A 15344-nucleotide genomic window follows, 5' to 3' on the forward strand; every position below is an offset into this window, starting at 1 on the left:
TACTTTAGGGAGGTAAAGTGTTGTGTATCTGAAGGAGGTAAAGCAGGAAGGGGGGAGGGTTAGTAGAAGGAGTTAGTTGGGAGTGAGAAGAGCTTACCTGATGGAGGAGGAGGAGGGGGTGGGCAGTCAGGTTGTTTATTTTTTACAAAAAGAGTATCTATTATTGGAGGGTTATCTTGAACTCCATATTCGTCATCTTCACCCTGCAGGATACAAATCAATCTTTTACAAGAAAAAAAAGGAGAAAAGGGGAAAAAATATTTTTTTAAAGTAATTATTTTGCTCAAACTCTATAATATTCTCTTCATCTGTTTCAACCTGATAGTGTACAACTTTAATATTTCCAAATTGAGATTGAGATCAATTAGTCATAGTTTAACATTTCAAAACTTTACATTGAAGCAATTGTAATAAATTACTTTTATTGTGAATTTTGTTTTATCATAATATCACTAGATCAATCTCATGGTTGTTAGATTGAACATGTACAATAATACAAATTGGGAAATTGATTCAATGCTTTGACGGATCAATTCATGATATTAGTTAATTCAAACATAGTTAAAGGCAACTTTCATTTATTTTTTATTTTGATTAATTCAGATTGATTTGTTATTTTCCTGTTTGCATTTGGCCATAGAGTTGTTACAAGATACAGATCTGACAGCGGTTAACAGCTCCATTTCTCCTAAATATAGAGCTGTTACAAGATGCAGATCTAACAGCATTCAAAAGTAACATTTCTCCTAAACATAGAACTGTTACAAGATACAGATCTGACAGCGGTTAACAGCTCCATTTCGCCTAAACATAGAGCTGTTACTAGATACAGATCTGACAGCGGTTAACAGCTCCATTTCTCCTAAACATAGAGCTGTTACAAGATACAGATCTGACAGCGGTTAACAGCTCCATTTCTCCTAAATATAGAGCTGTTACAAGATGCAGATCTAACAGCATTCAAAAGTAACATTTCTCCTAAACATAGAGCTGTTACAAGATACAGATCTGACAGCGGTTAACAGCTCCATTTCTCCTAAACATAGAGCTGTTACAGATCTGGCAACATTCAAAAGTTTGATTTCTCCTAAACATAGAGCTGTGAAATAAGAAAGATCTGTCAGCTGACAATTATAATTTCATTTCTCAAAAACAAATATTTGGTAATTTATTGTGTATGAAACATTTTTCAATTACTTTTTAAAATTTAATTTCCTCAATTCTTGTCTAAATTTAAGATTCCTGGTTCTTTTTTTAAAAAAAATACTCTCAACTTAAGACGAATGTTTTTCTAAAAGTTTTCCAAAAACCATAAACAATCCCTTGAATTCAACAATTCTTAACTTTATGCTTCACTTAGTTTTACAGGGTATAATGTTAAACAAATCTGTAACAAACATTTCAGTTAAAATTGTCTAAAGTTTGATTCGTTAGAATTCTCTTTTAGGGCTTGTTGTAGCTTCCACCGGGGGGATCTAAATTATGCTTGTTAATCCCACCGTTTACCCGCACTTTGTCGTAAATTGCGACTTTAGCTATTTTTCCCTCCAAAAGTCGACCCACTCAATTTAGAATTTAGATTTAAGACACATCAGTTTCACCGTCAGTCATAACAATAACAATCATTGATGTGTATTTTAATTTATCGCTCAAGTGTTATTTTTTTTTAAATATCTGTTTGACAACGTTTTTCTACAGGAGTGAGAAACGACCTGAAACTCTCAATATATGATTTAAAGATCGGAAAAAAATACGGATAAAAATATACTGATATATCCGTCAGCTCCTATAGGATAATAATTATAAAAGGGTGCGTTTTGAGAATCAAACATGCCAATTGTAATAATAGAGAGTCCCTTTCAGGATTCCTCTACATGAACATTAATCGAATCAAAAACTTTCATTTTTCTTTTCTTTAGTTTTACAATATTAAAGTTTCGAAGATAAAGCAGCTTAATGTTTGTTTTATGTTAATGTAAACCTTGCAAAAGAAAATCCATTACACTTCATCGCCTTTTTACTTTTCTGTTATAATGACTACTTAGTAAAGTGTCCGACGTTATCCGTCAATATCAATTGACCCACGGCCTCCTGCACGCATATTCAGTTAAAAGAATATGTAACCCGACCTATGTAAAACAACAGACAAATGTATAATCTTGTCTTATCGAAGTGTTACAGTTTAGGCAACTCACCTATATGTCAAGTGACACCCTCAAGTAACGAACCTAAGCCTGTTAAATCTGTAATTCTTAAATGGAAGGTAACATAAAATCTTGGTGAGGGTTCCTTTAAAATATTTTTAGAAATAGCAGTCAAATATTTTCTGAAATCCCCCCCATCCCTCCTTGAAAAATTCAATATTTTCAAAGTATGAAAATTAAAATGTTGAAATATCTCGATAAATATTTTTCTTGTCTGCCCGCGGGGAAAACCCCAAGTTATGGGATTAAATTTAAAATTAAATTTATGGCTCAGCACTGATAACGCGGTTGAGATCTTTTCTTAAAGAGACTTTTGCGGATTATTTCATTTTGTTTTCGGGTATCAAAAGGGGGAAATTTACGGAAGTTATAGAATATAATTTGTCTATGCGCATTTTCTTAAATCGTGAGCTGTCCCTTTCTCACTAAATGGATTTGCGACTAAAAGGCTGAAAATTTGAACTATGAGACTGTGGTTTTTATGTCCTGATAAAGTGGGAAGATTAGGGTTATTTATGACTACAACAAACATACAGCGAGCAGTCAAACATTATCATATTCNAGGTACTGTTGTGAATACTTGATCAGTTAAAGGTTTAAAAGGTACTGTTGTGAATACTTGATCAGTTAAAGGTTTAAAAGGTACTGTTGTGAATACTTGATCAGTTAAAGGTTTAAAAGGTACTGTTGTGAATACTTGATCAGTTAAAGGTTTAAAAGGTACTGTTGTGAATACTTGATCAGTTAAAGGTTTAAAAGGTACTGTTGTGAATACTTGATCAGTTAAAGGTTTAAAAGGTACTGTTGTGAATACTTGATCAGTTAAAGGTTTAAAAGGTACTGTTGTGAATACTTGATCAGTTAAAGGTTTAAAAGGTACTGTTGTGAATACTTGATCAGTTAAAGGTTTAAAAGGTACTGTTGTGAATACTTGATCAGTTAAAGGTTTAAAAGGTACTGTTGTGAATACTTGATCAGTTAAAGGTTTAAAAGGTACTGTTGTGAATCCTTAATCAGTTAAAGGTTTAAAAGGTACTGTTGTGATTCCTTGTGAAATTACGTTTACAGTCCCTTTAAACCTATTTTTTGAGTGGAAATTAATATGACCAAAGGTTGTTCTTGAAAATTTAACTTTTATTTATTGTTATTTTGACAATAAAAAGTATATACTACTACAGATATGAAGAACATCTGAAATATTTTAAAAACGCACTAGACTGCGTTGGACTAAACAGGAAGCAACCTTAAAGGGACTGTAAGCGTAATTTTTAAGTGAACTTCCACGCAAAAATGACAACGGTATCCTTAAATCCTAGAAAAACGACAATATCTTCCATAATATTAATCAGAAACAGGTTTGAAAGGTACCGTTGTGAATCGAACATTGTTATTTTTTAGTTGGTCACGTGATATTACACTCCACTACAGACACTGTCCCTTTTAAGTATATGTTATATATTTCAATGTTCTAACCTGGTACAATATAATCAACAGTAGATCGTTCAGCGAAAGATCCGCTATGACTGTCACAAATCAGTTTCCTATAAATAGTAAAAAGGTTGAAAATAACTCAAAATAGATAATTTGAATAATTCAAACACATTTTTCTTTTGGTTAATGTTGGCGAGAGTGGATTCTAAATTCTGACAAAAGATATTTTTTGACAAACATTGGAAACAATTTAACAAGTGCAAAACAATTCCCTGAACTTGTTTAAACATATATTGTCTTTATAAGTCATTCAATAGTTTGATGTTGCATTTTATCAACAACAAAAAGACTTGTTTTGGTTTAAATTTGAATTACTTTTTTTAAACTTTTTTTTTGGTAGAACCATGAAGGTAAAATAAAAAACCTAATTTGAAAATTTTAACAAAATTAAATATTGTTCCTGACTTGTGCTTTCAAGTCAAGTTAAACTTCAAGTAAAGATGAGGATGCAATTTCAAAAATGACTATAGTAATATATAGTTTATTTTAAGTTTTAATGTTTCTCACTTTAAAGGAACTTTACAACGAGACAGAAAAAAGTTTTTTTTTTAACAGATCGGAAATAGTTTAGAGCTGGGTAATTTAGAATCCGAATATTCAATGTGGACACTTTAAATTTCTTGCTTAATCCACTCTTTTTTGGATATAGTACAGAAAAATCAAAAACCGGTTTTTCAACATTAGAGAGTTCCTCCCGTTTCTGTGTTACTATTAATCTTAAATGGCGAGCAAAATTTCAAGATTAGGTTAGTCTCGAAATTAAGAAAAAGAATGGATCAAGCATTGATCTCGATATCCAACATTGTAAAGTTCCCAGCTCAGGCTAATTGCAAAGAATGAAACCTACTAAATTGATGATAAAGAGGGCCATTTTTGATTTGAGGTAACGGACCTTCATTGTGATCTTTATTCCCCTTTTTCTGGATTTAAAGATTTAAAAAGACACATATTAATTTACTCTAAGAAATTTAAATAAAACATGCAAACTGTTTTTGACGTCTCTAAGAAAGACCTTAGTTTGATGAAAATCAAAATCCCGTTAATGATCGTATATATTCTTTTCTATTGTGCCAAGATTATATCTTTAAATATGTTTAAATAAATGTTTGTGGTTGGTAAAGTTAAAAAATACTGCCTGAACCCCTTTCTCTGGATTCATTTTGTTAAAGTTTCGTCTTAAAGTTAAATATTTGAAACTGAGAAAGACGGTTTGAAAAATCCAATTATTCTGTAAATGTTCCAATTTAGAGAAATGACATTAGTGTCGTTACAATGTCTTAAACAAGAATAGAAAATAAATCTTCTCTATTCATATCACTTTAAATTCAGAAAATGTTAGGAAACATCGATTACGTCAAATATGTGTTTATTCTTTTCTTAAATTTCACGTATTAAAAAAATGAACTATTCACATGAATCTCTTCTTGTTTTTATTTGAAAATATAGGACTTAAAATATTAATGTTATAACTTAAATGATTTAAAATTTTATTATAACTATTTCAAGAAATGTTTTGAAATTATTTTTCAAAGAAACCAAATCCTCATGAATACTTCAACTTCAAATATATCGACAATGATCAATCGAACGGTATATTTTAAGTTATTAACTTATGGACAATCGTAAAAATAAAAAACGCAACGAAATTTTGGATCGAAATTGTTACCTAAGTCTTCGATCTCGCCGACGTTGTCGACATTGTAGCATAATATAGAGAATTAGAACAATTATTATTGTACAGACTATCACCAGTCCAGCCCCTACACCAAGCATATACTCAACCTGCAATTTAAAAACATGTTATTTATTTAAATTAAAAAATATTGAAATATATCTATATTTGGCTCGTCAAGGTGTTCATAGTTCGTTTGTATCCAACGCCAAATTCAAAACGGCTGAACCGATTGGGCTCAAATTTAGGGTTGCAACTTGATGGTGTACACTTTTTCTATTTTAAACTTTGAATATTTGATCTAACTGAATGCATCGTTCAACGTATCATAGGTCATTGACATCAGGTTGCAGAGATTTTAAAGCAATGCTGTGGCAAGTTATGAGATTTTTCACAACAAACATTTAGTAATCCACCAATGACAGTTTACAAATCTTTACATTTGATCTAAAATTTACAACACTAGGGTTTTAGGGCGCTTTACCCCCATCTTCTATTTCAAATGTAATCATGTTCTGTTTGTATACATTGTAAAACGAAAACAAACAAAAATTTCGCGGATTTTATTTGAAACAATTTGGGGATTTTCAAATTTTCGAAAATCGAATTTTGTAAGAGGCAAATTTTTGAAATTCGATCATTCATAAACTTTCCCTGGAGTTACGTAATGTCCCACACAAATTTGGGCCCGATCGGTTCAGCCGTTTTGACGTTTATTGGAAACAAATGGATAGACAAACAGACAGACAAGCAAATTATATATATGGATAACAGCCGCCCTGTGTAAAGATATTTCTAGTGAAGATAAAATAAGAAAATACCACAGTATGCAGAGAGTAGCTGAGGTTTAGCTTATTAGCTCCAGGAGTAGCTAAGGTTTAGCTTATTAGCTCCAGGAGTAGCTAAGGTTTAGCTTATTAGCTCCAAGAGTAGCTAAGGTTTAGCTTATTAGCTCCAGAAGTAGCTAAGGTTTAGCATATTAGCTCCAGGAGTAGCTAAGGTTTAGCACATTAGCTCCAAGAGTAGCAGAGGTTCAGCTTATTAGCTCCAGAAGTAGCTAAGGTTTAGCATATTTGCTCCATGAATAACTGATTGAGGATGAAGGACTAGTGAATTCGTGGATAAGAAGTTTTATCTTGAGAATGTCATCCTCGTCCAATTCTTCAGCTGTTTCCGACCAGGGGAGGCCGAGTTTTGCTGTCGGGGGTCACCACTTTAGAAGTACATTTATTGCTTCTAAAATCTAAAAGTTTTCATTACTGTCTTTCAGAATTTTACATAAGAAGCAAAGCAAAAAAGAATCTTTTCGAGACAAAAAGGACTTTATCTTCAACATTTTTTATTTGATGAAGGGACCCGGGGTACCGTTGTAAATCTTAAATTAAAGTTCAAAATTGAGAGTAACTTGAAACAAGTTCTTTAAGATTTTGTTTTATTTAAAGATTAAAATATATTTTCGAGCTAAATATAACTAAAAGAATATTGATGCAGCAATAAATACAATTTATTGAAAAATCTATAAAATGAAAAATAACTTTTGATGCAGAGAGAGAGAAAAGTTTTTATAATCAGACCCTGAAGGGATATTCAGAGAGAAATAAGGTCAGATATCTTACAATATATTACATTTATACTTGAGTCCGTAAAATTAGAAAATATTTATAAAAATAACAAAATATGAAAAAATGAAAAACTTATTTCTCTAGTTAGTTCTATATTGAGCAAAATGAGCAAATTACAGTTAGTTCAATATCATTTTAACAAATTACAACATTTTTAAAGACTTGCGCGCATTGTGTAACCGAGAAACATGCAAAAACCTAAGGGTCTCCAATGAAAGAATGGGTCTCCAATGGAAATCTGGGGGTCTTCAAAATTAATCTGGGGGTCTCCAACGAAACGTCCATTGGGGTCTACAATAGTACTCCAATGATGATGATTTCTTCTTAGATTCATCATTTGGTGATTAAAATAGATAAATAAAAACTTGAATTATTTAAGAACTATAACTGACCTGAAACATTTGTTTATCTTCCTCTTCGTCCTGTCCCTTCCCGTCCTCCTCCTTATCCCTATACAATCAATTAATCAATATATTAATCAGATATCGTCTTCTTTTCCGTCCTATCTCTTCCCTTCCTCCTCGTTATCCCTATACAATCAATTAATCAATATATTAATCAGATATCGTCTTCTTTTCGGTCCTATCTCTTCCCCTCCTCCTCGCTATCCCTATACAATCAATTAATCATTAGATTAATCTGATATCGTCTTATTTTCCGTCCTATCTCTTCCCCTCCTCATCGCTATCCCTAAACAATCAATAAATCATTAGATTAATCTGATATCGTCTTATTTTCCGTCCTGTCTCTTCCCCTCCTCATTGCTATCCCTATACAATCAATTAATCAACAGATTAATCAGATATCGTCTTCTTTTCCGTCCTATCTCTTCCCTTCCTCCTCGCTATCCCTATACAATCAATTAATCAACAGATTAATCAGATATCGTCTTCCACAGAAAGGTATAATCCGGGAATAAATATGCGTGAAACTGAAATATAGTTATTTCTGCGATCTTGATGATATAACGCAACGCTCATTATTGTAAAAAAAAATATGTCTTAACTTTGCTTAAGCTTAACATTCATAGTTTTCTGCTTTTTACAAAGGAAACATGAAACATGCTTAAAATGTGCAAAATGTATATAAATTTGCAATAAACTGAATGCGCTTGTATTATTTTTTTATTGAGATTATTTCTCTTTTACAGCAGAAGAAAGGGTATTTACTTATGTTGAAAAAGGAAAATAAGGATAATATATCAAAAACAGTCCAACTACAGAAATACATTTTTCTTACTTTTCTTTTCTAACCAGGGTTCTCATGCGATTCATTTAACGTTATTAACTTTAAATGGATGTCCCTTTCCCAGAGGAGTTTTGCAGAGAAATATAAATAACCTCATAACTAAAGATTAGGATCATTTCCTGGTTTGTTTTAAACATACAACTTTTTTATTTTTAAGAGGCTTGACATGAATATCAGCTTCATGTTTCTGATTGCTGTATAAATATTGTCAAATATAAACCAAACCAAATTTTAAAATCATTTTTCTTTCCTTTCTATTTATTTACCTATCTATCTTTAAATTTTTCTATCTACCTATCCCTTAATCTAACCACCTATCTATCTATCTTTGAATCTATGTATCTACCTATCCCTTAATATAACCACCTATCTATCTATCTTTGAATCTATGTATCTACCTATCCCTTAATCTAACCACATACCTATCTATTTATCTTCGTGCATATCTAATCTATTTAAAAGGGTAACTGTGAGTGAATATATTATATACATATATCTATGAATACACATGCCTCTAACAATTTATTATTTTCTGATTCTATGAAAGATTTCTGAAAAGAAGAGGTATCTGTCTTTCTATCTATCTATAGATATGTATATATTATTATAAATGATGTATTCAATATAGGAATATATATATATGTATTTATAAAGGATGAGACAAAACTGAATTACTGTTAAAAAAGATAAAACAAAAAACTTCAAAAAGACAGTAGCGCCAATTTTCAAGCTGATTTAACCTGTCAAGAATATCGGCGGGTCTACAAGGTTATGTAAAGAACTTTTTTTCTAACTGCCAGAAGCAAGAGTCAACAAAAAAAGAAAATTAAAAAAATAGATGACAAGATTTATTAAAAGAGAATTTTTTTGTATGATCTGTACACAATAATTTTTTAAAATTCAATTCTAAGCAGAAATCCATGTTAAAAAATTGAATTGACATAAACTTTCATATGGTAGAATTAGATGAGAGGTTATCTAAATTTTATATAATTAATACAAAATTTAAACTAATTTTACTCATTTTTTATTACCTGGCTGTGACGGTTATTGTAAAATTTGCTCTAGCCCAGCCAGCTGCATTGTTACCCCTAGATAATAAAATTTCATTAAAAAACTGTATTTTTACCCTTGCGTTAATTCTTTATTATTTTCCAATTTTGTTTATATTCATGTACTCAGCGCCAAACATTCCAAAGAATTTGATAATACTATTTTGGGACTCTTACTTAATGTGGGCTCATTAACCATAGTTTGAAAATATTCCAATTAAATAACAGATTTCGATACAACAGGGACCAGTGTCCGAATTTGATGAATTTGAGCCGCGTCTGAAATCCGCCAAAAACCGGTTTCAATTGAGCGCCGGCATAAATCGTGAAACATTGAATTCAATTTTAAGTGGAACCAACCATTTGAGCCGTGGATCAAATTCTTTAAATTCGGTCTCAGATTTGATTTTTTACCAGACGTACTTAAAGTTTGTAGACTTAATTTTGTCTGTTCCACTTAAATATAAATTTATTTTGCATCAAAAACATTGAAATGTTTTATTGTAAAAGCAGTATTTATAAGCAGTTTAACTCCTAATCCTAATAACTTGATTTTGTAAAATTATCATTGTCTCTAAAACTATTATCTTTTTAAATGATAGAAAATGTTATGATCCTCACTGCTAACTGTTCTATGTATGAACTGTAGAAAGTTGTTGATATAAAGTTGATTTATTTTTCATTAATCTTTTAGAAGTTCTAAAGAAAATTTGTCTATGCAAATATTCTGATGCATAAAATAAAACGGAAATTAAAGTTACATCCTAAAGCTTAGCTTGGGTTAAAACCAAAATATAGATTTTGCATTTAATAAATAATATCATAAAACTTTAATAAATTCAAAGGTTCTTGGTTGGTTGAAAAATTGTAAAATTATGTGTTTTTAATAAACTTCATTAGTTTTGTATACATTTATTATTTATGGAAGAAAAATTCGAGTTTGTATTTTTTTGAATGAACAATGGTTAATTTTTTTTTATTTTGAAATTTTTGATAAACCATTCCGACTATATTCGTCACTTTTGAAAAATGATTATTTTCAAGAACAGTCACTTAATTCAACAAATGTTGATTTTCGGAGAAGCCTAATTTTTCTGAGAAACATAAATGAATTCTTCCTTCCTTCATATAAACAAATTTCATAATCCCTGGAATTACAAGGTTTAATTTCATGATCCCTGGAATTATAAGGTTTAATTTCATGAACCCTGGAATGATAAGGTATAATTTCATGAACCCTGGAATTACAAGGTTTAATTTCATGAACCCTTGAATTACAAGGTTTAATTTCATGAACCCTGGAATTACAAGATTTAATTTCATGATCCCTGGAATTACAAGATTTAATTTCATTAAACCCCGGAATTACAAGATTTAATTTCATGAACCCTGGAATTACAAGGTTTAATTTCAACTTCCCATTGATGCTCTATCAGTGAGCATTTTAAAACATTATAAAACAGTAAAGACAAATGTATGTGGATTTTTTTTGAATTTCAAAGTTTTACAAAAATCAAAATTTTTTAAGGCACTTCTTTTAATTCAGATCATTCATAAAAAAGACTTGGGCCCGATCGGTTCAGCTGTTTTGATATGTATCTGATACAAACAAACAACCAAACAAACAAAGAGATAAGCAAAGTATATATAAATATAATAAATATAAATGTTCACTTCAAATTAAGTCAATTAATTAAACATTTTGAGTTAGTAAATTGAAATCAAATATCGTAATTTTACTTTTCAAAGTAAATGGATATTTTTTAGTGATTTTTCGACATGAAGAGAAAAGATACGGTTTCAAATCCTAACGCAGNTTTCATTTTAATAACTTCATATGTCTGGTTTAACTACTTGTCTTTTGCTGCCAAAAGAAAATTTGAACAAGCTAATAATGATTTAAATAAACTCCCAGCACCTATATCTATAGATCTAGAAGGAAATGGTCGAATTCCCGTGACATGACAAGTGAAAATTTTGACCATGTAGTTCCTCTAGTCTTGAATTAACAGCTAAGTATGGGAAAAGCAAATGTATTTTGTTCCATATATGAAAATATGAAAGATATTAATCAGACGTGAATTCTACTCTAATTTGACTTAAAGCAAATATAAAGTTGGTAACACGGTAAACTAGACAGAAGGAAAAGGACAAATTTATAGGACGTTACGGGGACCCCTTTGAGACCTCGTAGCGCATTTGATTTTGATTTTGCGCACAAGGATGAGAAAAACAAATCTATCTCATTCATACTATAAATTCAAAACATTTTAGTTCTTCTTGATGCTCTCCAATATGAGAATATATTACTGCAATTTAGTTTAGTTTGACATGGCATGGCTTCAAAAATATCATTTCTATATTTTGAAATAGAAAATAAATAAGATTTTTATCAGTTGTATAGATATTATATAGAAGGGTTTGACAGGTAATTTAAGTTTAGAAAACTTTGCATACTACTCCTCAAGTAAAATTTCTACCACATATGCACACATATTCATGGTTAACGGGACTGTAAAGGAAAATTGAAAGGAGGTATAGGCTGAAACCTGAGAATCAGGAGTTTTGAGACCTATCAGAGTTCTAATTGATGTTCCTGTCTAGAGAAATTGTTATAAAACTGTGTCAAAGTTATACCAAAACGTATATATGTAAGATTTTGTATAAGATTTCTAGTATTAAACAGACCATATTCAACAAATATACGCAACCAATCTGAAAACGACGATTATTATTATTATTATTATTACTATTATTTAATATCTAACCTGCAATAATATACTCCTGCGTCCTGAGGTTTGATATCAAAAATATACAGTTCAGAAACCTTTCCTCCAGTCTCTTCAGGATACTCAGATACCTGAAAATAATATTTAAAAATAAATATCCTTAAACTGTCTCTGTAAAGGATTTAAAAACCCCATTTCACTTGTTTTCAATAAATCACTAAATAGTTTGCAGGGATTTCAAAGTGACCTTTCATTCGAGTAGTATGTCCTATTTACAACTGTAACTTTGAAAGATGTGTCTGATGTTCTCTTAAACTGTGGTTATTCTTTTAAGTGGCTTGCAGATATTGCTACAGAAATGATGAAGAATTTTGTCAAAACCATACATTTTGAAGTGAAAAAAACAACGATGTCTCACAAAGAAACGGTTTAAATGCTACTATTTTAAATCACACGGAATTTTATAAAATTCAAAAAGATTTCACGTTTGATTTAAATATTGCATGGTCTTGCATGTTTTTGATAACAACTCCTTTTTGGAAATGCATTGAGGTCGATAATATACTAAATTTAACACTTGTAAAAACATTTTCTTTATTCATATTAGGGCGCAAAAATATAGCATGATATGCTACGATCAACCGTTTTACCATCCCCTTCGGTTCATACCCTAATAAAAACTGTCTACAATTATGAAGTTGTAAAATGCAAGAAGTTTGAGCAATCTATTAAACAGTTGTTGAGTTAACTTATTAAACCTCAAGGGAGGGGGTGGATAAAACCCTTGATCCACCCTCCACTACCACTCACAATAGTTTGGTCAGTGTACTGCATATCACTGCACTTCACACTGAAAGCTTAGTTTAGGGCTCCACCCCTTGGTGTTTATAACGGTTAAGGATTAAAGTAGATTCTGTTAAAGAGAAAACAATTCCCCCTCCACCAGTATAAAGTGCATTAATCCAATCCTATATTCGAATATGTAAAGCATTACTGTTTGAATCAAAGGATTAAATCATGTGGTTTTCTAACCATTCTCTTGGTTTCTCAATATATACAGAGATGAACTAGGTGTGTTTGAGAAACTAGAACTTCTAAATTCGAATAAATATTGTTAGAAGTTAACAATTGAAAAATCACGAGTCTAAAAGAAATTAAACTAAGTTTAACAATAAAATGAGTTAATATTTAAATTTCAAGAAGAAACAGTTCAAGCTCAGGGATGAATTTGAGAATCATTTTTTAAGAATTTGTTCAATTTGTTAACTTTGTGTACTTCATATATCTGAAAATATATAAATGAAAATTGAAGGGATTTGCGACAAAACTTCAATTGACTCTCCATTTAAGTTCATACCCAATTCACAACGATACATTTTCAACAGCTTTGTCTTTGCAAAAATTACTTCAAATTCTTGTTGTTCTGTCTGGAAATTGATATATTTCATTTATGGTTTCTTGCCGGATTCTTGCAGCAATGACAAACAAAGAAATGAATAAAATTTTACACAATTTAAGACTCATGCACGCCAAAACGCCCAATTCACAACGAAACATTTTAAACAGCTTCATCTTTGCAAAAATTACTTCAAATTCTTGTTGTTCTTTCTAAAAATTGATATATTTCATTTGCGGTTTCTTGCCGGATTTTTGCAGCAGTGACAAAGAAAGAAATGAATACAATTTTACACAATTTAAGACTCATGCACGCCAAAACGATATATTTCTCATTGCTACACAGAATAAGGTAGTTCTGATCGGCCATATAACTTTTTTATCATCTGCAGTGGTACTTTTTTCTTTAATTCAAAAGTGCACACATAGGATATTGAGATCAAGAGGATGCACAGAAATTTATCTTAGAAACACATTCATACAAAACTTTTATTTTAAGCAATGGTTTTCTTTGTTCTCAAGATCTAGGAAAGAGAATATTGAATGGGAAAACGTCCATATTGGTTAATGTAAGGTTCTATAGTGTAGCCTGTAGGATGGTTATATAATTCAGTTTACATCAAATTGATTTAATTATTGGATAAAAGAGAGTATAGAAACCAAACAGTATAAAAATAGCTTAGATAGAACATACAATAAATAAAAAAGGAGGGGGGAGGGTGAGAGGGGAGAATCCCCTAAACAAAATTTAAATTAAAACTCCAAATAATTTTCTGGAAACGAATACAATTTAGACAGATTAGTAACATGTTCACAATATGCTGCACTGACAAATTATATTTTGGGCAGGTTTTGATAATATTTAACCAACAATCTAAAATTAAAAGAAAAAAGAAAAAACAACTCGAAAAGATTATTTTATTCCGAAAATTTATTAGTAATTTTACACGAAAAAATAATAGAAAATGTAAACTTCTAGTGTATGATGTTTATGTATTTTTAAAATTCTGTTTAAAATAAAGAAACATCTGGGCGAAACTACCCCTGAATCCTGACATGTATTACAAATGAACACTACTTCCGGTAGAACAATGGGAGAACAAGATAAAAAAGCCTAGGTTCAAGATTAATGTTTGGGGGCCGGGCTAAGAAACAAAAACATGGAAAGATTGGCTAGTAAATAAAAATGCGAATTATAAAAAGAATTTTTTGTTAAGTACATGATGGGGGGGATACAATGTTTGATGCCACCCCCCCCCCCTCCTATATTATGATTTTCTCAAGACTTGAGTACTGAAAACTCTTGAAAAACAATAAAAGACTAGTTATGGAAGAGATTGTTGAGCACATCGGGTTGAAAATAGAGAAAAATCCGCGGAATGGGATTAGAATGGCGGGAAACAGTGTAATCAGCTGATCAACCCAGTGTAAACATTCAATTCTCTGGACAGAGCCCATCTTCTAACATCATGTAAAAATGTCCAATTTTATTGTCGGCACATCAATTTATTTTCCTAGACTTGTCGCTGGTGTTCTAACTTTGTAGAAATAAGAAATGTTTTTGAAAGAAAATTATTCTTAGTATTTTCTGACAAGGTACCTAAACTCTAAGTACTCCCATGGGGGCTTATTTAAACTAATCAAATAATGATAAAATTCACTTAAAACAAATTTCCGTGTAATTAAAATAAAAAAACAGCGAAAAGTCTTGAAAAAAATTAACAATGTCTGAAATCATTTGATGAAAAGATGAAAAGAAACAATTTCAAAAATAACATTTTTATGAAAAAGTTTCGCTTCTGTGATTAAATTTTGAAAAAGAACAATCAAGAAAAATTAAATATTTGAAAAGATAGATTTTATAATAAAGTTCCTGATTTCCATATTTGCAACGGAATTTTGTAGGCCTTAGATATTTCAAACTATGAATC

The sequence above is a fragment of the Eurytemora carolleeae genome, unplaced genomic scaffold, assembly GCF_000591075.1.
Source record: "Eurytemora carolleeae unplaced genomic scaffold, Eaff_2.0 scaffold1391, whole genome shotgun sequence".
Classification (NCBI taxonomy): Eukaryota; Metazoa; Arthropoda; class Copepoda; order Calanoida; family Temoridae; genus Eurytemora; species Eurytemora carolleeae.